The sequence below is a fragment of the Oncorhynchus gorbuscha genome, linkage group LG09 (genome assembly GCF_021184085.1).
Source record: "Oncorhynchus gorbuscha isolate QuinsamMale2020 ecotype Even-year linkage group LG09, OgorEven_v1.0, whole genome shotgun sequence".
NCBI lineage: Eukaryota > Metazoa > Chordata > Actinopteri > Salmoniformes > Salmonidae > Oncorhynchus > Oncorhynchus gorbuscha.
In genome coordinates, this window is record NC_060181.1 from 86,337,693 (window position 1) to 86,356,392 (window position 18,700).

The following is an 18,700-nucleotide window of genomic DNA, read 5'->3' on the forward strand; positions in this document are numbered from 1 at the left end:
TGCTGGTGAGGAGTGGAACTGGACTGATGTCTGATGGCCCTGTGTTTTCCATGGTGGAATTAGAACCCTTCTTTTACAGAGTAAATCAAAAGCACAAGAGAATGTGAGATGTTATCGATAATAAATCAATTGGTTTCATGCATTTGTCTGTGTGTGTGTGTGTCTGAATGTGATTGTATTTCGTCATATCGCATACATTTGTGATATCAGACAGGTTAAGATATTAAAAAGTCATTGGTGATTTTTTTCTACAGTGTTGCATGATGGGAATCTCGTGCTTCACTGATATAGTCTAGTAAACAAAATAAACTACTTTTTCACCACTCTGTCTGCAAGTGCATTCCTAAACGGCATTTAACGCAGGTCGATGTGATGTGATATTATCAGAACACAAAGTGGTTCCCGTCAGCCGAAAATGTTGGCACTGGAGAGAGTTGCCCTCCACTGATGTATTCAAGTCATACTTACCTGGCAAGGGAGATACTGTGATCAAGAAGGCAGTTCACCCAGGGCGAGGCTCAGCCATTGCACTGCGACTGTGCTGACCCCTGCGAATTTCCCAAATGTGGAAATCTCGATTGCATAATTTATGGTAGTGGGGGACTGCGTTCGCGCTCTCCCCTGATGTCTTGTTTAATGATAAAACTGTTGCTTGGCACCAGGCTTGAGGTAGACTTGAAAGTCAACTGACCGGGCTTATGAAGATCTTTCAAGTCAGTTGTGAAAGAGACGTTGTGGACCAATCGAAAGGTGGAAACATTTGTCTGTAGCCAAACATTGTTGGCATTTTGTGGAAACATCATGTTGCGAAATGCAGCCCCATTGCGCTTCAAATATGAAATTGTCCATTCATGCACTACTCCTCCTTAGCACAGAACAATGCACTAGGATTTCAACATTCAGAGCTTTTGTCTATTTATTCTGGCTAGTAGGATAGCTGCATGGGAAACTGTTGCTCATGATGTATTTGTCAGAGTCATTGTAATTTGTCCGTTTTTTCTCACAAGGCTGATATATGTGCCCTCGCTTTGAAATGTTAGCAAGGTTTGTCTGTATTTCGTCCAACTATCTGTGCTAAAAAGTGATGGCTACAGCATATGTAATTTCTTCCACTTTTTGAGTGACCCAAAGTTCAAGCTGCTTGTCTAATTGGTGAAAATGCAATGTCTGTCTATCAGACTCACTTTGACTTTAAATGGCGTACCAAGACTTGTTCCTTTGCTTACGGCCATACCAGCCTGAATACGCCCGATCTCGTCTGATCTCGGAAGCTAAGCAGGATCGGGCCCGGTTAGTACTTGGATGGGAGACTGCCTGGGAATACCAGGTGCTGCAAGCTTTTTGTCCACTAGGGTGTGCTCTTGCATTATTTCATCAGCAACACTGCTTTGTAGTAAGCATTTGATGCTGAATTTATTACGATCAAAGTTCCTTGTGCTGTCAGGGAGCCTTTGATTTATGAGACAAATAAGATATCGTTACTGAATGCAGCTTGTGTGTGCTTGGTACTCCTTCGCCCTGTTCAAATGATCAAAGGAAATCATGCTGGTGAGGAGTGGAACTGGACTGATGTCTGATGGCCCTGTGTTTTCCATGGTGGAATTAGAACCCTTCTTTTACAGAGTAAATCAAAAGCACAAGAGAATGTGAGATGTTATCGATAATAAATCAATTGGTTTCATGCATTTGTCTGTGTGTGTGTGTGTCTGAATGTGATTGTATTTCGTCATATCGCATACATTTGTGATATCAGACAGGTTAAGATATTAAAAAGTCATTGGTGATTTTTTTTCTACAGTGTTGCATGATGGGAATCTCGTGCTTCACTGATATAGTCTAGTAAACAAAATAAACTACTTTTTCACCACTCTGTCTGCAAGTGCATTCCTAAACGGCATTTAACGCAGGTCGATGTGATGTGATATTATCAGAACACAAAGTGGTTCCCGTCAGCCGAAAATGTTGGCACTGGAGAGAGTTGCCCTCCACTGATGAATTCAAGTCATACTTACCTGGCAAGGGAGATACTGTGATCAAGAAGGCAGTTCACCCAGGGCGAGGCTCAGCCATTGCACTGCGACTGTGCTGACCCCTGCGAATTTCCCAAATGTGGAAATCTCGATTGCATAATTTATGGTAGTGGGGGACTGCGTTCGCGCTCTCCCCTGATGTCTTGTTTAATGATAAAACTGTTGCTTGGCACCAGGCTTGAGGTAGACTTGAAAGTCAACTGACCGGGCTTATGAAGATCTTTCAAGTCAGTTGTGAAAGAGACGTTGTGGACCAATCGAAAGGTGGAAACATTTGTCTGTAGCCAAACATTGTTGGCATTTTGTGGAAACATCATGTTGCGAAATGCAGCCCCATTGCGCTTCAAATATGAAATTGTCCATTCATGCACTACTCCTCCTTAGCACAGAACAATGCACTAGGATTTCAACATTCAGAGCTTTTGTCTATTTATTCTGGCTAGTAGGATAGCTGCATGGGAAACTGTTGCTCATGATGTATTTGTCAGGAGTCATTGTAATTTGTCCGTTTTTTCTCACAAGGCTGATATATGTGCCCTCGCTTTGAAATGTTAGCAAGGTTTGTCTGTATTTCGTCCAACTATCTGTGCTAAAAAGTGATGGCTACAGCATATGTAATTTCTTCCACCTTTTGAGTGACCCAAAGTTCAAGCTGCTTGTCTAATTGGTGAAAATGCAATGTCTGTCTATCAGACTCACTTTGACTTTAAATGGCGTACCAAGACTTGTTCCTTTGCTTACGGCCATACCAGCCTGAATACGCCCGATCTCGTCTGATCTCGGAAGCTAAGCAGGATCGGGCCCGGTTAGTACTTGGATGGGAGACTGCCTGGGAATACCAGGTGCTGCAAGCTTTTTGTCCACTAGGGTGTGCTCTTGCATTATTTCATCAGCAACACTGCTTTGTAGTAAGCATTTGATGCTGAATTTATTACGATCAAAGTTCCTTGTGCTGTCAGGGAGCCTTTGATTTATGAGACAAATAAGAATATCGTTACTGAATGCAGCTTGTGTGTGCTTGGTACTCCTTCGCCCTGTTCAAATGATCAAAGGAAATCATGCTGGTGAGGAGTGGAACTGGACTGATGTCTGATGGCCCTGTGTTTTCCATGGTGGAATTAGAACCCTTCTTTTACAGAGTAAATCAAAAGCACAAGAGAATGTGAGATGTTATCGATAATAAATCAATTGGTTTCATGCATTTGTCTGTGTGTGTGTGTGTCTGAATGTGATTGTATTTCGTCATATCGCATACATTTGTGATATCAGACAGGTTAAGATATTAAAAAGTCATTGGTGATTTTTTTTCTACAGTGTTGCATGATGGGAATCTCGTGCTTCACTGATATAGTCTAGTAAACAAAATAAACTACTTTTTCACCACTCTGTCTGCAAGTGCATTCCTAAACGGCATTTAACGCAGGTCGATGTGATGTGATATTATCAGAACACAAAGTGGTTCCCGTCAGCCGAAAATGTTGGCACTGGAGAGAGTTGCCCTCCACTGATGTATTCAAGTCATACTTACCTGGCAAGGGAGATACTGTGATCAAGAAGGCAGTTCACCCAGGGCGAGGCTCAGCCATTGCACTGCGACTGTGCTGACCCCTGCGAATTTCCCAAATGTGGAAATCTCGATTGCATAATTTATGGTAGTGGGGGACTGCGTTCGCGCTCTCCCCTGATGTCTTGTTTAATGATAAAACTGTTGCTTGGCACCAGGCTTGAGGTAGACTTGAAAGTCAACTGACCGGGCTTATGAAGATCTTTCAAGTCAGTTGTGAAAGAGACGTTGTGGACCAATCGAAAGGTGGAAACATTTGTCTGTAGCCAAACATTGTTGGCATTTTGTGGAAACATCATGTTGCGAAATGCAGCCCCATTGCGCTTCAAATATGAAATTGTCCATTCATGCACTACTCCTCCTTAGCACAGAACAATGCACTAGGATTTCAACATTCAGAGCTTTTGTCTATTTATTCTGGCTAGTAGGATAGCTGCATGGGAAACTGTTGCTCATGATGTATTTGTCAGGAGTCATTGTAATTTGTCCGTTTTTTTCTCACAAGGCTGATATATGTGCCCTCGCTTTGAAATGTTAGCAAGGTTTGTCTGTATTTCGTCCAACTATCTGTGCTAAAAAAGTGATGGCTACAGCATATGTAATTTCTTCCACCTTTTGAGTGACCCAAAGTTCAAGCTGCTTGTCTAATTGGTGAAAATGCAATGTCTGTCTATCAGACTCACTTTGACTTTAAATGGCGTACCCCAGACTTGTTCCTTTGCTTACGGCCATACCAGCCTGAATACGCCCGATCTCGTCTGATCTCGGAAGCTAAGCAGGATCGGGCCCGGTTAGTACTTGGATGGGAGACTGCCTGGGAATACCAGGTGCTGCAAGCTTTTTGTCCACTAGGGTGTGCTCTTGCATTATTTCATCAGCAAACACTGCTTTGTAGTAAGCATTTGATGCTGAATTTATTACGATCAAAGTTCCTTGTGCTGTCAGGGAGCCTTTGATTTATGAGACAAATAAGAATATCGTTACTGAATGCAGCTTGTGTGTGCTTGGTACTCCTTCGCCCTGTTCAAATGATCAAAGGAAATCATGCTGGTGAGGAGTGGAACTGGACTGATGTCTGATGGCCCTGTGTTTTCCATGGTGGAATTAGAACCCTTCTTTTACAGAGTAAATCAAAAGCACAAGAGAATGTGAGATGTTATCGATAATAAATCAATTGGTTTCATGCATTTGTCTGTGTGTGTGTGTGTCTGAATGTGATTGTATTTCGTCATATCGCATACATTTGTGATATCAGACAGGTTAAGATATTAAAAAGTCATTGGTGATTTTTTTCTACAGTGTTGCATGATGGGAATCTCGTGCTTCACTGATATAGTCTAGTAAACAAAATAAACTACTTTTTCACCACTCTGTCTGCAAGTGCATTCCTAAACGGCATTTAACGCAGGTCGATGTGATGTGATATTATCAGAACACAAAGTGGTTCCCGTCAGCCGAAAATGTTGGCACTGGAGAGAGTTGCCCTCCACTGATGAATTCAAGTCATACTTACCTGGCAAGGGAGATACTGTGATCAAGAAGGCAGTTCACCCAGGGCGAGGCTCAGCCATTGCACTGCGACTGTGCTGACCCCTGCGAATTTCCCAAATGTGGAAATCTCGATTGCATAATTTATGGTAGTGGGGGACTGCGTTCGCGCTCTCCCCTGATGTCTTGTTTAATGATAAAACTGTTGCTTGGCACCAGGCTTGAGGTAGACTTGAAAGTCAACTGACCGGGCTTATGAAGATCTTTCAAGTCAGTTGTGAAAGAGACGTTGTGGACCAATCGAAAGGTGGAAACATTTGTCTGTAGCCAAACATTGTTGGCATTTTGTGGAAACATCATGTTGCGAAATGCAGCCCCATTGCGCTTCAATATGAAATTGTCCATTCATGCACTACTCCTCCTTAGCACAGAACAATGCACTAGGATTTCAACATTCAGAGCTTTTGTCTATTTATTCTGGCTAGTAGGATAGCTGCATGGGAAACTGTTGCTCATGATGTATTTGTCAGGAGTCATTGTAATTTGTCCGTTTTTTCTCACAAGGCTGATATATGTGCCCTCGCTTTGAAATGTTAGCAAGGTTTGTCTGTATTTCGTCCAACTATCTGTGCTAAAAAGTGATGGCTACAGCATATGTAATTTCTTCCACCTTTTGAGTGACCCAAAGTTCAAGCTGCTTGTCTAATTGGTGAAAATGCAATGTCTGTCTATCAGACTCACTTTGACTTTAAATGGCGTACCCCAGACTTGTTCCTTTGCTTACGGCCATACCAGCCTGAATACGCCCGATCTCGTCTGATCTCGGAAGCTAAGCAGGATCGGGCCCGGTTAGTACTTGGATGGGAGACTGCCTGGGAATACCAGGTGCTGCAAGCTTTTTGTCCACTAGGGTGTGCTCTTGCATTATTTCATCAGCAACACTGCTTTGTAGTAAGCATTTGATGCTGAATTTATTACGATCAAAGTTCCTTGTGCTGTCAGGGAGCCTTTGATTTATGAGACAAATAAGAATATCGTTACTGAATGCAGCTTGTGTGTGCTTGGTACTCCTTCGCCCTGTTCAAATGATCAAAGGAAATCATGCTGGTGAGGAGTGGAACTGGACTGATGTCTGATGGCCCTGTGTTTTCCATGGTGGAATTAGAACCCTTCTTTTACAGAGTAAATCAAAAGCACAAGAGAATGTGAGATGTTATCGATAATAAATCAATTGGTTTCATGCATTTGTCTGTGTGTGTGTGTGTCTGAATGTGATTGTATTTCGTCATATCGCATACATTTGTGATATCAGACAGGTTAAGATATTAAAAAGTCATTGGTGATTTTTTTCTACAGTGTTGCATGATGGGAATCTCGTGCTTCACTGATATAGTCTAGTAAACAAAATAAACTACTTTTTCACCACTCTGTCTGCAAGTGCATTCCTAAACGGCATTTAACGCAGGTCGATGTGATGTGATATTATCAGAACACAAAGTGGTTCCCGTCAGCCGAAAATGTTGGCACTGGAGAGAGTTGCCCTCCACTGATGAATTCAAGTCATACTTACCTGGCAAGGGAGATACTGTGATCAAGAAGGCAGTTCACCCAGGGCGAGGCTCAGCCATTGCACTGCGACTGTGCTGACCCCTGCGAATTTCCCAAATGTGGAAATCTCGATTGCATAATTTATGGTAGTGGGGGACTGCGTTCGCGCTCTCCCCTGATGTCTTGTTTAATGATAAAACTGTTGCTTGGCACCAGGCTTGAGGTAGACTTGAAAGTCAACTGACCGGGCTTATGAAGATCTTTCAAGTCAGTTGTGAAAGAGACGTTGTGGACCAATCGAAAGGTGGAAACATTTGTCTGTAGCCAAACATTGTTGGCATTTGTGGAAACATCATGTTGCGAAATGCAGCCCCATTGCGCTTCAAATATGAAATTGTCCATTCATGCACTACTCCTCCTTAGCACAGAACAATGCACTAGGATTTCAACATTCAGAGCTTTTGTCTATTTATTCTGGCTAGTAGGATAGCTGCATGGGAAACTGTTGCTCATGATGTATTTGTCAGGAGTCATTGTAATTTGTCCGTTTTTTCTCACAAGGCTGATATATGTGCCCTCGCTTTGAAATGTTAGCAAGGTTTGTCTGTATTTCGTCCAACTATCTGTGCTAAAAAAGTGATGGCTACAGCATATGTAATTTCTTCCACCTTTTGAGTGACCCAAAGTTCAAGCTGCTTGTCTAATTGGTGAAAATGCAATGTCTGTCTATCAGACTCACTTTGACTTTAAATGGCGTACCCCAGACTTGTTCCTTTGCTTACGGCCATACCAGCCTGAATACGCCCGATCTCGTCTGATCTCGGAAGCTAAGCAGGATCGGCCCGGTTAGTACTTGGATGGGAGACTGCCTGGGAATACCAGGTGCTGCAAGCTTTTTGTCCACTAGGGTGTGCTCTTGCATTATTTCATCAGCAACACTGCTTTGTAGTAAGCATTTGATGCTGAATTTATTACGATCAAAGTTCCTTGTGCTGTCAGGGAGCCTTTGATTTATGAGACAAATAAGAATATCGTTACTGAATGCAGCTTGTGTGTGCTTGGTACTCCTTCGCCCTGTTCAAATGATCAAAGGAAATCATGCTGGTGAGGAGTGGAACTGGACTGATGTCTGATGGCCCTGTGTTTTCCATGGTGGAATTAGAACCCTTCTTTTACAGAGTAAATCAAAAGCACAAGAGAATGTGAGATGTTATCGATAATAAATCAATTGGTTTCATGCATTTGTCTGTGTGTGTGTGTGTCTGAATGTGATTGTATTTCGTCATATCGCATACATTTGTGATATCAGACAGGTTAAGATATTAAAAAGTCATTGGTGATTTTTTTTCTACAGTGTTGCATGATGGGAATCTCGTGCTTCACTGATATAGTCTAGTAAACAAAATAAACTACTTTTTCACCACTCTGTCTGCAAGTGCATTCCTAAACGGCATTTAACGCAGGTCGATGTGATGTGATATTATCAGAACACAAAGTGGTTCCCGTCAGCCGAAAATGTTGGCACTGGAGAGAGTTGCCCTCCACTGATGAATTCAAGTCATACTTACCTGGCAAGGGAGATACTGTGATCAAGAAGGCAGTTCACCCAGGGCGAGGCTCAGCCATTGCACTGCGACTGTGCTGACCCCTGCGAATTTCCCAAATGTGGAAATCTCGATTGCATAATTTATGGTAGTGGGGACTGCGTTCGCGCTCTCCCTGATGTCTTGTTTAATGATAAAACTGTTGCTTGGCACCAGGCTTGAGGTAGACTTGAAAGTCAACTGACCGGGCTTATGAAGATCTTTCAAGTCAGTTGTGAAAGAGACGTTGTGGACCAATCGAAAGGTGGAAACATTTGTCTGTAGCCAAACATTGTTGGCATTTTGTGGAAACATCATGTTGCGAAATGCAGCCCCATTGCGCTTCAAATATGAAATTGTCCATTCATGCACTACTCCTCCTTAGCACAGAACAATGCACTAGGATTTCAACATTCAGAGCTTTTGTCTATTTATTCTGGCTAGTAGGATAGCTGCATGGGAAACTGTTGCTCATGATGTATTTGTCAGGAGTCATTGTAATTTGTCCGTTTTTTCTCACAAGGCTGATATATGTGCCCTCGCTTTGAAATGTTAGCAAGGTTTGTCTGTATTTCGTCCAACTATCTGTGCTAAAAAGTGATGGCTACAGCATATGTAATTTCTTCCACCTTTTGAGTGACCCAAAGTTCAAGCTGCTTGTCTAATTGGTGAAAATGCAATGTCTGTCTATCAGACTCACTTTGACTTTAAATGGCGTACCCCAGACTTGTTCCTTTGCTTACGGCCATACCAGCCTGAATACGCCCGATCTCGTCTGATCTCGGAAGCTAAGCAGGATCGGGCCCGGTTAGTACTTGGATGGGAGACTGCCTGGGAATACCAGGTGCTGCAAGCTTTTTGTCCACTAGGGTGTGCTCTTGCATTATTTCATCAGCAACACTGCTTTGTAGTAAGCATTTGATGCTGAATTTATTACGATCAAAGTTCCTTGTGCTGTCAGGGAGCCTTTGATTTATGAGACAAATAAGAATATCGTTACTGAATGCAGCTTGTGTGTGCTTGGTACTCCTTCGCCCTGTTCAAATGATCAAAGGAAATCATGCTGGTGAGGAGTGGAACTGGACTGATGTCTGATGGCCCTGTGTTTTCCATGGTGGAATTAGAACCCTTCTTTTACAGAGTAAATCAAAAGCACAAGAGAATGTGAGATGTTATCGATAATAAATCAATTGGTTTCATGCATTTGTCTGTGTGTGTGTGTGTCTGAATGTGATTGTATTTCGTCATATCGCATACATTTGTGATATCAGACAGGTTAAGATATTAAAAAGTCATTGGTGATTTTTTTTCTACAGTGTTGCATGATGGGAATCTCGTGCTTCACTGATATAGTCTAGTAAACAAAATAAACTACTTTTTCACCACTCTGTCTGCAAGTGCATTCCTAAACGGCATTTAACGCAGGTCGATGTGATGTGATATTATCAGAACACAAAGTGGTTCCCGTCAGCCGAAAATGTTGGCACTGGAGAGAGTTGCCCTCCACTGATGAATTCAAGTCATACTTACCTGGCAAGGGAGATACTGTGATCAAGAAGGCAGTTCACCCAGGGCGAGGCTCAGCCATTGCACTGCGACTGTGCTGACCCCTGCGAATTTCCCAAATGTGGAAATCTCGATTGCATAATTTATGGTAGTGGGGGACTGCGTTCGCGCTCTCCCCTGATGTCTTGTTTAATGATAAAACTGTTGCTTGGCACCAGGCTTGAGGTAGACTTGAAAGTCAACTGACCGGGCTTATGAAGATCTTTCAAGTCAGTTGTGAAAGAGACGTTGTGGACCAATCGAAAGGTGGAAACATTTGTCTGTAGCCAAACATTGTTGGCATTTTGTGGAAACATCATGTTGCGAAATGCAGCCCCATTGCGCTTCAAATATGAAATTGTCCATTCATGCACTACTCCTCCTTAGCACAGAACAATGCACTAGGATTTCAACATTCAGAGCTTTTGTCTATTTATTCTGGCTAGTAGGATAGCTGCATGGGAAACTGTTGCTCATGATGTATTTGTCAGGAGTCATTGTAATTTGTCCGTTTTTTCTCACAAGGCTGATATATGTGCCCTCGCTTTGAAATGTTAGCAAGGTTTGTCTGTATTTCGTCCAACTATCTGTGCTAAAAAGTGATGGCTACAGCATATGTAATTTCTTCCACCTTTTGAGTGACCCAAAGTTCAAGCTGCTTGTCTAATTGGTGAAAATGCAATGTCTGTCTATCAGACTCACTTTGACTTTAAATGGCGTACCCCAGACTTGTTCCTTTGCTTACGGCCATACCAGCCTGAATACGCCCGATCTCGTCTGATCTCGGAAGCTAAGCAGGATCGGGCCCGGTTAGTACTTGGATGGGAGACTGCCTGGGAATACCAGGTGCTGCAAGCTTTTTGTCCACTAGGGTGTGCTCTTGCATTATTTCATCAGCAACACTGCTTTGTAGTAAGCATTTGATGCTGAATTTATTACGATCAAAGTTCCTTGTGCTGTCAGGGAGCCTTTGATTTATGAGACAAATAAGAATATCGTTACTGAATGCAGCTTGTGTGTGCTTGGTACTCCTTCGCCCTGTTCAAATGATCAAAGGAAATCATGCTGGTGAGGAGTGGAACTGGACTGATGTCTGATGGCCCTGTGTTTTCCATGGTGGAATTAGAACCCTTCTTTTACAGAGTAAATCAAAAGCACAAGAGAATGTGAGATGTTATCGATAATAAATCAATTGGTTTCATGCATTTGTCTGTGTGTGTGTGTGTCTGAATGTGATTGTATTTCGTCATATCGCATACATTTGTGATATCAGACAGGTTAAGATATTAAAAAGTCATTGGTGATTTTTTTCTACAGTGTTGCATGATGGGAATCTCGTGCTTCACTGATATAGTCTAGTAAACAAAATAAACTACTTTTTCACCACTCTGTCTGCAAGTGCATTCCTAAACGGCATTTAACGCAGGTCGATGTGATGTGATATTATCAGAACACAAAGTGGTTCCCGTCAGCCGAAAATGTTGGCACTGGAGAGAGTTGCCCTCCACTGATGAATTCAAGTCATACTTACCTGGCAAGGGAGATACTGTGATCAAGAAGGCAGTTCACCCAGGGCGAGGCTCAGCCATTGCACTGCGACTGTGCTGACCCCTGCGAATTTCCCAAATGCGTTCGCGCTCTCCCCTGATGTCTTGTTTAATGATAAAACTGTTGCTTGGCACCAGGCTTGAGGTAGACTTGAAAGTCAACTGACCGGGCTTATGAAGATCTTTCAAGTCAGTTGTGAAAGAGACGTTGTGGACCAATCGAAAGGTGGAAACATTTGTCTGTAGCCAAACATTGTTGGCATTTTGTGGAAACATCATGTTGCGAAATGCAGCCCCATTGCGCTTCAAATATGAAATTGTCCATTCATGCACTACTCCTCCTTAGCACAGAACAATGCACTAGGATTTCAACATTCAGAGCTTTTGTCTATTTATTCTGGCTAGTAGGATAGCTGCATGGGAAACTGTTGCTCATGATGTATTTGTCAGGAGTCATTGTAATTTGTCCGTTTTTTCTCACAAGGCTGATATATGTGCCCTCGCTTTGAAATGTTAGCAAGGTTTGTCTGTATTTCGTCCAACTATCTGTGCTAAAAAGTGATGGCTACAGCATATGTAATTTCTTCCACCTTTTGAGTGACCCAAAGTTCAAGCTGCTGCTGTCTAATTGGTGAAAATGCAATGTCTGTCTATCAGACTCACTTTGACTTTAAATGGCGTACCAAGACTTGTTCCTTTGCTTACGGCCATACCAGCCTGAATACGCCCGATCTCGTCTGATCTCGGAAGCTAAGCAGGATCGGGCCCGGTTAGTACTTGGATGGGAGACTGCCTGGGAATACCAGGTGCTGCAAGCTTTTTGTCCACTAGGGTGTGCTCTTGCATTATTTCATCAGCAACACTGCTTTGTAGTAAGCATTTGATGCTGAATTTATTACGATCAAAGTTCCTTGTGCTGTCAGGGAGCCTTTGATTTATGAGACAAATAAGAATATCGTTACTGAATGCAGCTTGTGTGTGCTTGGTACTCCTTCGCCCTGTTCAAATGATCAAAGGAAATCATGCTGGTGAGGAGTGGAACTGGACTGATGTCTGATGGCCCTGTGTTTTCCATGGTGGAATTAGAACCCTTCTTTTACAGAGTAAATCAAAAGCACAAGAGAATGTGAATGTGAGATGTTATCGATAATAAATCAATTGGTTTCATGCATTTGTCTGTGTGTGTGTGTGTCTGAATGTGATTGTATTTCGTCATATCGCATACATTTGTGATATCAGACAGGTTAAGATATTAAAAAGTCATTGGTGATTTTTTTCTACAGTGTTGCATGATGGGAATCTCGTGCTTCACTGATATAGTCTAGTAAACAAAATAAACTACTTTTTCACCACTCTGTCTGCAAGTGCATTCCTAAACGGCATTTAACGCAGGTCGATGTGATGTGATATTATCAGAACACAAAGTGGTTCCCGTCAGCCGAAAATGTTGGCACTGGAGAGAGTTGCCCTCCACTGATGTATTCAAGTCATACTTACCTGGCAAGGGAGATACTGTGATCAAGAAGGCAGTTCACCCAGGGCGAGGCTCAGCCATTGCACTGCGACTGTGCTGACCCCTGCGAATTTCCCAAATGCGTTCGCGCTCTCCCCTGATGTCTTGTTTAATGATAAAACTGTTGCTTGGCACCAGGCTTGAGGTAGACTTGAAAGTCAACTGACCGGGCTTATGAAGATCTTTCAAGTCAGTTGTGAAAGAGACGTTGTGGACCAATCGAAAGGTGGAAACATTTGTCTGTAGCCAAACATTGTTGGCATTTTGTGGAAACATCATGTTGCGAAATGCAGCCCCATTGCGCTTCAAATATGAAATTGTCCATTCATGCACTACTCCTCCTTAGCACAGAACAATGCACTAGGATTTCAACATTCAGAGCTTTTGTCTATTTATTCTGGCTAGTAGGATAGCTGCATGGGAAACTGTTGCTCATGATGTATTTGTCAGGAGTCATTGTAATTTGTCCGTTTTTTCTCACAAGGCTGATATATGTGCCCTCGCTTTGAAATGTTAGCAAGGTTTGTCTGTATTTCGTCCAACTATCTGTGCTAAAAAGTGATGGCTACAGCATATGTAATTTCTTCCACCTTTTGAGTGACCCAAAGTTCAAGCTGCTTGTCTAATTGGTGAAAATGCAATGTCTGTCTATCAGACTCACTTTGACTTTAAATGGCGTACCCCAGACTTGTTCCTTTGCTTACGGCCATACCAGCCTGAATACGCCCGATCTCGTCTGATCTCGGAAGCTAAGCAGGATCGGGCCCGGTTAGTACTTGGATGGGAGACTGCCTGGGAATACCAGGTGCTGCAAGCTTTTTGTCCACTAGGGTGTGCTCTTGCATTATTTCATCAGCAACACTGCTTTGTAGTAAGCATTTGATGCTGAATTTATTACGATCAAAGTTCCTTGTGCTGTCAGGGAGCCTTTGATTTATGAGACAAATAAGAATATCGTTACTGAATGCAGCTTGTGTGTGCTTGGTACTCCTTCGCCCTGTTCAAATGATCAAAGGAAATCATGCTGGTGAGGAGTGGAACTGGACTGATGTCTGATGGCCCTGTGTTTTCCATGGTGGAATTAGAACCCTTCTTTTACAGAGTAAATCAAAAGCACAAGAGAATGTGAGATGTTATCGATAATAAATCAATTGGTTTCATGCATTTGTCTGTGTGTGTGTGTGTCTGAATGTGATTGTATTTCGTCATATCGCATACATTTGTGATATCAGACAGGTTAAGATATTAAAAAGTCATTGGTGATTTTTTTCTACAGTGTTGCATGATGGGAATCTCGTGCTTCACTGATATAGTCTAGTAAACAAAATAAACTACTTTTTCACCACTCTGTCTGCAAGTGCATTCCTAAACGGCATTTAACGCAGGTCGATGTGATGTGATATTATCAGAACACAAAGTGGTTCCCGTCAGCCGAAAATGTTGGCACTGGAGAGAGTTGCCCTCCACTGATGTATTCAAGTCATACTTACCTGGCAAGGGAGATACTGTGATCAAGAAGGCAGTTCACCCAGGGCGAGGCTCAGCCATTGCACTGCGACTGTGCTGACCCCTGCGAATTTCCCAAATGTGGAAATCTCGATTGCATAATTTATGGTAGTGGGGACTGCGTTCGCGCTCTCCCCTGATGTCTTGTTTAATGATAAAACTGTTGCTTGGCACCAGGCTTGAGGTAGACTTGAAAGTCAACTGACCGGGCTTATGAAGATCTTTCAAGTCAGTTGTGAAAGAGACGTTGTGGACCAATCGAAAGGTGGAAACATTTGTCTGTAGCCAAACATTGTTGGCATTTTGTGGAAACATCATGTTGCGAAATGCAGCCCCATTGCGCTTCAAATATGAAATTGTCCATTCATGCACTACTCCTCCTTAGCACAGAACAATGCACTAGGATTTCAACATTCAGAGCTTTTGTCTATTTATTCTGGCTAGTAGGATAGCTGCATGGGAAACTGTTGCTCATGATGTATTTGTCAGGAGTCATTGTAATTTGTCCGTTTTTTCTCACAAGGCTGATATATGTGCCCTCGCTTTGAAATGTTAGCAAGGTTTGTTTGTATTTCGTCCAACTATCTGTGCTAAAAAGTGATGGCTACAGCATATGTAATTTCTTCCACCTTTTGAGTGACCCAAAGTTCAAGCTGCTTGTCTAATTGGTGAAAATGCAATGTCTGTCTATCAGACTCACTTTGACTTTAAATGGCGTACCAAGACTTGTTCCTTTGCTTACGGCCATACCAGCCTGAATACGCCCGATCTCGTCTGATCTCGGAAGCTAAGCAGGATCGGGCCCGGTTAGTACTTGGATGGGAGACTGCCTGGGAATACCAGGTGCTGCAAGCTTTTTGTCCACTAGGGTGTGCTCTTGCATTATTTCATCAGCAACACTGCTTTGTAGTAAGCATTTGATGCTGAATTTATTACGATCAAAGTTCCTTGTGCTGTCAGGGAGCCTTTGATTTATGAGACAAATAAGAATATCGTTACTGAATGCAGCTTGTGTGTGCTTGGTACTCCTTCGCCCTGTTCAAATGATCAAAGGAAATCATGCTGGTGAGGAGTGGAACTGGACTGATGTCTGATGGCCCTGTGTTTTCCATGGTGGAATTAGAACCCTTCTTTTACAGAGTAAATCAAAAGCACAAGAGAATGTGAGATGTTATCGATAATAAATCAATTGGTTTCATGCATTTGTCTGTGTGTGTGTGTGTCTGAATGTGATTGTATTTCGTCATATCGCATACATTTGTGATATCAGACAGGTTAAGATATTAAAAAGTCATTGGTGATTTTTTTCTACAGTGTTGCATGATGGGAATCTCGTGCTTCACTGATATAGTCTAGTAAACAAAATAAACTACTTTTTCACCACTCTGTCTGCAAGTGCATTCCTAAACGGCATTTAACGCAGGTCGATGTGATGTGATATTATCAGAACACAAAGTGGTTCCCGTCAGCCGAAAATGTTGGCACTGGAGAGAGTTGCCCTCCACTGATGTATTCAAGTCATACTTACCTGGCAAGGGAGATACTGTGATCAAGAAGGCAGTTCCCCAGGGCGAGGCTCAGCCATTGCACTGCGACTGTGCTGACCCCTGCGAATTTCCCAAATGTGGAAATCTCGATTGCATAATTTATGGTAGTGGGGACTGCGTTCGCGCTCTCCCCTGATGTCTTGTTTAATGATAAAACTGTTGCTTGGCACCAGGCTTGAGGTAGACTTGAAAGTCAACTGACCGGGCTTATGAAGATCTTTCAAGTCAGTTGTGAAAGAGACGTTGTGGACCAATCGAAAGGTGGAAACATTTGTCTGTAGCCAAACATTGTTGGCATTTTGTGGAAACATCATGTTGCGAAATGCAGCCCCATTGCGCTTCAAATATGAAATTGTCCATTCATGCACTACTCCTCCTTAGCACAGAACAATGCACTAGGATTTCAACATTCAGAGCTTTTGTCTATTTATTCTGGCTAGTAGGATAGCTGCATGGGAAACTGTTGCTCATGATGTATTTGTCAGGAGTCATTGTAATTTGTCCGTTTTTTCTCACAAGGCTGATATATGTGCCCTCGCTTTGAAATGTTAGCAAGGTTTGTCTGTATTTCGTCCAACTATCTGTGCTAAAAAGTGATGGCTACAGCATATGTAATTTCTTCCACCTTTTGAGTGACCCAAAGTTCAAGCTGCTTGTCTAATTGGTGAAAATGCAATGTCTGTCTATCAGACTCACTTTGACTTTAAATGGCGTACCAAGACTTGTTCCTTTGCTTACGGCCATACCAGCCTGAATACGCCCGATCTCGTCTGATCTCGGAAGCTAAGCAGGATCGGGCCCGGTTAGTACTTGGATGGGAGACTGCCTGGGAATACCAGGTGCTGCAAGCTTTTTGTCCACTAGGGTGTGCTCTTGCATTATTTCATCAGCAACACTGCTTTGTAGTAAGCATTTGATGCTGAATTTATTACGATCAAAGTTCCTTGTGCTGTCAGGGAGCCTTTGATTTATGAGACAAATAAGAATATCGTTACTGAATGCAGCTTGTGTGTGCTTGGTACTCCTTCGCCCTGTTCAAATGATCAAAGGAAATCATGCTGGTGAGGAGTGGAACTGGACTGATGTCTGATGGCCCTGTGTTTTCCATGGTGGAATTAGAACCCTTCTTTTACAGAGTAAATCAAAAGCACAAGAGAATGTGAGATGTTATCGATAATAAATCAATTGGTTTCATGCATTTGTCTGTGTGTGTGTGTGTCTGAATGTGATTGTATTTCGTCATATCGCATACATTTGTGATATCAGACAGGTTAAGATATTAAAAAGTCATTGGTGATTTTTTTCTACAGTGTTGCATGATGGGAATCTCGTGCTTCACTGATATAGTCTAGTAAACAAAATAAACTACTTTTTCACCACTCTGTCTGCAAGTGCATTCCTAAACGGCATTTAACGCAGGTCGATGTGATGTGATATTATCAGAACACAAAGTGGTTCCCGTCAGCCGAAAATGTTGGCACTGGAGAGAGTTGCCCTCCACTGATGAATTCAAGTCATACTTACCTGGCAAGGGAGATACTGTGATCAAGAAGGCAGTTCACCCAGGGCGAGGCTCAGCCATTGCACTGCGACTGTGCTGACCCCTGCGAATTTCCCAAATGTGGAAATCTCGATTGCATAATTTATGGTAGTGGGGGACTGCGTTCGCGCTCTCCCCTGATGTCTTGTTTAATGATAAAACTGTTGCTTGGCACCAGGCTTGAGGTAGACTTGAAAGTCAACTGACCGGGCTTATGAAGATCTTTCAAGTCAGTTGTGAAAGAGACGTTGTGGACCAATCGAAAGGTGGAAACATTTGTCTGTAGCCAAACATTGTTGGCATTTTGTGGAAACATCATGTTGCGAAATGCAGCCCCATTGCGCTTCAAATATGAAATTGTCCATTCATGCACTACTCCTCCTTAGCACAGAACAATGCACTAGGATTTCAACATTCAGAGCTTTTGTCTATTTATTCTGGCTAGTAGGATAGCTGCATGGGAAACTGTTGCTCATGATGTATTTGTCAGGAGTCATTGTAATTTGTCCGTTTTTTCTCACAAGGCTGATATATGTGCCCTCGCTTTGAAATGTTAGCAAGGTTTGTCTGTATTTCGTCCAACTATCTGTGCTAAAAAAGTGATGGCTACAGCATATGTAATTTCTTCCACCTTTTGAGTGACCCAAAGTTCAAGCTGCTTGTCTAATTGGTGAAAATGCAATGTCTGTCTATCAGACTCACTTTGACTTTAAATGGCGTACCAAGACTTGTTCCTTTGCTTACGGCCATACCAGCCTGAATACGCCTGATCTCGTCTGATCTCGGAAGCTAAGCAGGATCGGGCCCGGTTAGTACTTGGATGGGAGACTGCCTGGGAATACCAGGTGCTGCAAGCTTTTTGTCCACTAGGGTGTGCTCTTGCATTATTTCATCAGCAACACTGCTTTGTAGTAAGCATTTGATGCTGAATTTATTACGATCAAAGTTCCTTGTGCTGTCAGGGAGCCTTTGATTTATGAGACAAATAAGAATATCGTTACTGAATGCAGCTTGTGTGTGCTTGGTACTCCTTCGCCCTGTTCAAATGATCAAAGGAAATCATGCTGGTGAGGAGTGGAACTGGACTGATGTCTGATGGCCCTGTGTTTTCCATGGTGGAATTAGAACCCTTCTTTTACAGAGTAAATCAAAAGCACAAGAGAATGTGAGATGTTATCGATAATAAATCAATTGGTTTCATGCATTTGTCTGTGTGTGTGTGTGTCTGAATGTGATTGTATTTCGTCATATCGCATACATTTGTGATATCAGACAGGTTAAGATATTAA

The 18,700-nt window shown here is 42.5% G+C and overlaps 23 non-coding genes and 1 pseudogene across 23 annotated transcripts; all 24 read left to right on the forward strand.

Annotated features, from left to right (window-relative positions):
• Positions 1-460: 460 nt before the first annotated feature.
• On the forward strand, positions 461-624 carry LOC124044740. Its single transcript, XR_006840685.1, has one exon. It is a non-coding gene; the product is annotated as a U1 spliceosomal RNA (small nuclear RNA).
• A 596-nt stretch (positions 625-1,220) lies between these two features.
• On the forward strand, positions 1,221-1,339 carry LOC124044802. Its single transcript, XR_006840739.1, has one exon. It is a non-coding gene; the product is annotated as a 5S ribosomal RNA (ribosomal RNA).
• Positions 1,340-2,004: 665 nt separating this feature from the next.
• LOC124044741 lies at positions 2,005-2,168 on the forward strand. The gene has a single exon (XR_006840686.1). It is a non-coding gene; the product is annotated as a U1 spliceosomal RNA (small nuclear RNA).
• A 597-nt stretch (positions 2,169-2,765) lies between these two features.
• Positions 2,766-2,884, forward strand: LOC124044806. Its single transcript, XR_006840743.1, has one exon. It is a non-coding gene; the product is annotated as a 5S ribosomal RNA (ribosomal RNA).
• Positions 2,885-3,550: 666 nt separating this feature from the next.
• Positions 3,551-3,714, forward strand: LOC124044742. The gene has a single exon (XR_006840687.1). It is a non-coding gene; the product is annotated as a U1 spliceosomal RNA (small nuclear RNA).
• A 600-nt stretch (positions 3,715-4,314) lies between these two features.
• Positions 4,315-4,433, forward strand: LOC124044807. The gene has a single exon (XR_006840744.1). It is a non-coding gene; the product is annotated as a 5S ribosomal RNA (ribosomal RNA).
• A 666-nt stretch (positions 4,434-5,099) lies between these two features.
• Positions 5,100-5,263, forward strand: LOC124044743. Its single transcript, XR_006840688.1, has one exon. It is a non-coding gene; the product is annotated as a U1 spliceosomal RNA (small nuclear RNA).
• A 597-nt stretch (positions 5,264-5,860) lies between these two features.
• On the forward strand, positions 5,861-5,979 carry LOC124044809. Its single transcript, XR_006840746.1, has one exon. It is a non-coding gene; the product is annotated as a 5S ribosomal RNA (ribosomal RNA).
• Positions 5,980-6,644: 665 nt separating this feature from the next.
• On the forward strand, positions 6,645-6,808 carry LOC124044744. Its single transcript, XR_006840689.1, has one exon. It is a non-coding gene; the product is annotated as a U1 spliceosomal RNA (small nuclear RNA).
• A 598-nt stretch (positions 6,809-7,406) lies between these two features.
• On the forward strand, positions 7,407-7,524 carry LOC124044693 (annotated as a pseudogene).
• Positions 7,525-8,190: 666 nt separating this feature from the next.
• LOC124044761 lies at positions 8,191-8,352 on the forward strand. The gene has a single exon (XR_006840705.1). It is a non-coding gene; the product is annotated as a U1 spliceosomal RNA (small nuclear RNA).
• Positions 8,353-8,950: 598 nt separating this feature from the next.
• Positions 8,951-9,069, forward strand: LOC124044810. Its single transcript, XR_006840747.1, has one exon. It is a non-coding gene; the product is annotated as a 5S ribosomal RNA (ribosomal RNA).
• A 666-nt stretch (positions 9,070-9,735) lies between these two features.
• Positions 9,736-9,899, forward strand: LOC124044746. Its single transcript, XR_006840691.1, has one exon. It is a non-coding gene; the product is annotated as a U1 spliceosomal RNA (small nuclear RNA).
• A 598-nt stretch (positions 9,900-10,497) lies between these two features.
• Positions 10,498-10,616, forward strand: LOC124044811. Its single transcript, XR_006840748.1, has one exon. It is a non-coding gene; the product is annotated as a 5S ribosomal RNA (ribosomal RNA).
• Positions 10,617-11,281: 665 nt separating this feature from the next.
• LOC124044769 lies at positions 11,282-11,438 on the forward strand. Its single transcript, XR_006840712.1, has one exon. It is a non-coding gene; the product is annotated as a U1 spliceosomal RNA (small nuclear RNA).
• Positions 11,439-12,004: 566 nt separating this feature from the next.
• Positions 12,005-12,123, forward strand: LOC124044812. Its single transcript, XR_006840749.1, has one exon. It is a non-coding gene; the product is annotated as a 5S ribosomal RNA (ribosomal RNA).
• A 671-nt stretch (positions 12,124-12,794) lies between these two features.
• On the forward strand, positions 12,795-12,951 carry LOC124044770. The gene has a single exon (XR_006840713.1). It is a non-coding gene; the product is annotated as a U1 spliceosomal RNA (small nuclear RNA).
• A 565-nt stretch (positions 12,952-13,516) lies between these two features.
• LOC124044813 lies at positions 13,517-13,635 on the forward strand. The gene has a single exon (XR_006840750.1). It is a non-coding gene; the product is annotated as a 5S ribosomal RNA (ribosomal RNA).
• Positions 13,636-14,300: 665 nt separating this feature from the next.
• On the forward strand, positions 14,301-14,462 carry LOC124044759. The gene has a single exon (XR_006840703.1). It is a non-coding gene; the product is annotated as a U1 spliceosomal RNA (small nuclear RNA).
• A 598-nt stretch (positions 14,463-15,060) lies between these two features.
• Positions 15,061-15,179, forward strand: LOC124044814. Its single transcript, XR_006840751.1, has one exon. It is a non-coding gene; the product is annotated as a 5S ribosomal RNA (ribosomal RNA).
• Positions 15,180-15,844: 665 nt separating this feature from the next.
• LOC124044764 lies at positions 15,845-16,005 on the forward strand. Its single transcript, XR_006840708.1, has one exon. It is a non-coding gene; the product is annotated as a U1 spliceosomal RNA (small nuclear RNA).
• Positions 16,006-16,603: 598 nt separating this feature from the next.
• Positions 16,604-16,722, forward strand: LOC124044815. Its single transcript, XR_006840752.1, has one exon. It is a non-coding gene; the product is annotated as a 5S ribosomal RNA (ribosomal RNA).
• A 665-nt stretch (positions 16,723-17,387) lies between these two features.
• LOC124044747 lies at positions 17,388-17,551 on the forward strand. The gene has a single exon (XR_006840692.1). It is a non-coding gene; the product is annotated as a U1 spliceosomal RNA (small nuclear RNA).
• Positions 17,552-18,149: 598 nt separating this feature from the next.
• On the forward strand, positions 18,150-18,268 carry LOC124044662. Its single transcript, XR_006840637.1, has one exon. It is a non-coding gene; the product is annotated as a 5S ribosomal RNA (ribosomal RNA).
• The last annotated feature ends 432 nt before the right edge of the window (positions 18,269-18,700 follow it).